This window comes from Pseudorca crassidens, chromosome 4, assembly GCF_039906515.1.
Source record: "Pseudorca crassidens isolate mPseCra1 chromosome 4, mPseCra1.hap1, whole genome shotgun sequence".
Classification (NCBI taxonomy): Eukaryota; Metazoa; Chordata; class Mammalia; order Artiodactyla; family Delphinidae; genus Pseudorca; species Pseudorca crassidens.
In genome coordinates, this window is record NC_090299.1 from 56,075,038 (window position 1) to 56,078,364 (window position 3,327).

The 3,327-nt window shown below is 37.8% G+C and overlaps 1 pseudogene; it reads right to left on the reverse strand.

Moving 5' to 3' along the window:
• Positions 1–289: 289 nt before the first annotated feature.
• LOC137223139 (AP-3 complex subunit sigma-2 pseudogene) lies at positions 290–967 on the reverse strand (annotated as a pseudogene).
• Between the last annotated feature and the right edge of the window lie 2,360 nt (positions 968–3,327).

Sequence of the window (3,327 nt, forward strand, 5' to 3'; positions counted from 1 at the left end):
AGGCAAACAACAGGCTTATGATTTGGATTGTGTCCTGCACATAAACACCTGGGAGAGCAGAGCCAGGACTGTGGCAGTGAGGAGTGTATGCCACAGGAGATGGTGATGAGACATTGTGGCTATACAAAAGGATTCTGGCTGTGCCAACTCTAGTAGAGCCACTAGGCATGTGCTCCATAGGTGAGATGCAAGCACAGGCTGGCAGTGGACACAGGACTCCTTCCCGATTCAGGACAGCAGGGGCCACTGCCTGAGGTGGGACTCCTCCTCCAGGGCGCAGAGCGGGTTTTGCTGCAGGACTGGCTCAGCTTTGCTGGTTCCAAGGACTCAGTTCAGCCATCTTCCACCCTCAGACAAACTGGGACAGGTTGGGGACCTTGATGTTGAGATCGCCAATGTTGATATTCCGAGGCATCTCTGGCAGGTTGATGTTTTTTACGGCAGACACGGCCCGGGCGGGCGCTGCTGAAAGGCCACCCTTGGATTTCTCCGGCCTGTTCTGAGCTTCAACCTGAGCCACGATTTCATTCATGTTTGTTTCCAACACCATCCCACCCATCACCACCTCCTGAAGAATGTAGTGCACCTTATCCATATGGAAGATCAAATCCAATTCACAAACATTTTGAAATACATATCCAGAGTCTCCACAAAAACCTGGATGAGGTCCAAGTTCACTCTCTGATGAATCCACACAAAATACAAAATAGAGGGTAGCAAAATGCTGATAAATCAGTTTGTAGTCAGAGCCACCTGTCAAACTTCTACCCTCCAAGAAGTTACAGATGTTGTCATCCCGCTTGAGAACTAGATGGAAGGTCTCTCAAATAATCTGCTGTTGAATTTCTTCTGGGAAACGCTGGTAGAAGCGGACTAGCCGGGGCTTCCCGTGATTATTGAAAACCAGAATTGCCTGAATCATCTTTGCCCACCATGCTCCTTTCACAACCGGCTACTTCCAGAGAGCATCTCCCATTTATATCTTTTATAGTTTTTTTTTGGTCTACTTTAACTCTATGTTTCTGTCTCTTTAAAACATTTTTATTAATTATTGTAAATTTATTTTGTATTTACATATAAATTACTATGTAAATTAGAACCTTATTGAGAATTGCACCCTTATTATGAGAAATTTAGCACAAATTATACTTCCTTTATCTTTCCTCAATATACATTTTATTTTTCTTTGGCTAGCACTGGACATCCCCAACTCCTTCAACTCTGCCTTAAACGAAAATTTCCAGTCTTACTGTTCTGAATATTTTTCTCTATGTACAGTCTTACAGTAATGCTCTTCTAAGATACGATGTTAAAAATAAGGTAGAATTCCATATAATCTGACCAATATGGATTATCGTAGAATGTAGTCTCTCTCAATTTAGCCACCATACATTTACCAAGTCAAGCTAAGATTGCATATGGGTGGGCCAATCTCCTAGGTGGCTCCCACTGAGCATGAATTCAGCAGGAATTCTGTTGGGAAAGGCAATATCCTACATGCAGTTTTTGGGTTTCTACTTGGCCACATAAGAATGGGCCTTGAGGAAGGAACACTTCTTTACCAACAGATAAAGAAACCTCACAGCTTGTGCTGCATTTATCACATTGTGTGGGAATGGCTTTTGCTGTTCAGACTCAATGTGTATTTCTTTGTTTTGCTTAAGCATGTGCCTCATATGGCACCTGGCCAACCCACTACTATATCTGTCCCTTGCCAGGAGGGGACAGGATCATTTTGCTGCAGCACAAAAGGGATTTCTGCAGGTTAATTGCCCTGTGTCCACTGCTGGGAGGGACCTGCTGGCAATGGGGTACTGATACCCACTAATGAAGTTAATCTTGCTCTGCCTTATCTCTAGGTGAGTAAATCATTGTTCCATCCAATGCTTGACTGCATTGTGTTTTCTCTGGCAACTCTGATATCAAAATGCAGTGGACAGAAGTGTTCAGACTTCTACTCCTAATAATAAGCCACAGATGCCACTGGCTTGACAGTTTAATTAACACCCATTACCTTATAGTGCTTGTTCTGTTGACTTTCTTGTGTACATTTCCTTATATATACTAAATATTCTAAAAGTATTCATTGAACAAAAGAATACATAAATGAACACAGGAGGTAAAAATTACAAAATGTACATGATTGAGATTTTCTACAAAGGACAGTTTTTATTAATTTTATGTTTGAGGGAAAAAATTTCATCGAAATTTACTTCAATTAAGTCAATAAATGTCATTCTTGAAAGTTATGTGTTTATAATTGCAGTCACTTACTATAATTATGCAACACTTGCTTTGAGAAAGGACAAGTAGTTTTGAACTGTGTAGCAAATGACACCTTAGGTAATGTAAGCAATTTATAACTGGGTAACTTTAATAGTCTATAAGCTATAATAAATACTTTAAGTAATGTTTTACCAGTATGGAATAATTGTCTGATTAGTAATGCACCACTACAAAATGACAAGAGCTTTATAAAAAGAAGTGTGTGCTCTACAAATTGTAGTATAAATTCTGGAGGTTAGAGGAAAGGAAAAGTGATATTATTAATATAGAACTTCTACTAAATAATCCATTAAAATTGTTTTAAATATACTTGAAAGTCCTCAGTATGTGGTACTATTATTTTAAAATGTTCATCAAAACACATAGACTTTATTTTTAATTTAGTTGTAAGGATTACCATAAAAATATGTATATAATCTCCTTTCACTGTTTTTTGGGAGCATGTATCTTTAAGCCAAAAGTGATTATCACAATGTATTTTCTTGAATTATGAACATATATTATTAATCTTAGGTGGCCACTGAAAGGAAGAACCCAAGGATGAAAAGTACTACAACAATTTGTTTTATATCTGCTACTGTGATTTATTATCAAGGAGTCTTTGTCATTTTCTGAAGTTTTAATATTTGTTATTTTAACTGTCTCACTCCTTCCAAAATAAAGCACATCAAGGATTGTGTTTTCATCACTACTCTATCCTTGGTAAGTAGAAGAACCCTTGACACTTAGAAGCACTCAAAAAATATTGTGACATGCAAGTATGAATGTGTAATCACATATGGTGATTATTTTTATCCCTGGTAACTTAGCTGAATACTTGTTCAGAGAGACCTCAGGGAATCATTTTGGCCAAGATGATTTGAAAAGATGATCTTTGAGTAAATCAGAATAAAGAGAAGGAATTAGCAATACAAAGATATGAATCAACAGAATTCCAAGTAAAGAGACGAAAAAGCACTGACTTTGTAATTAACTGTGTACTATTTTCCCAGTATTTGTATTTGCCAAAGAAAAACACAAAATTAATTGTATAACATGGTT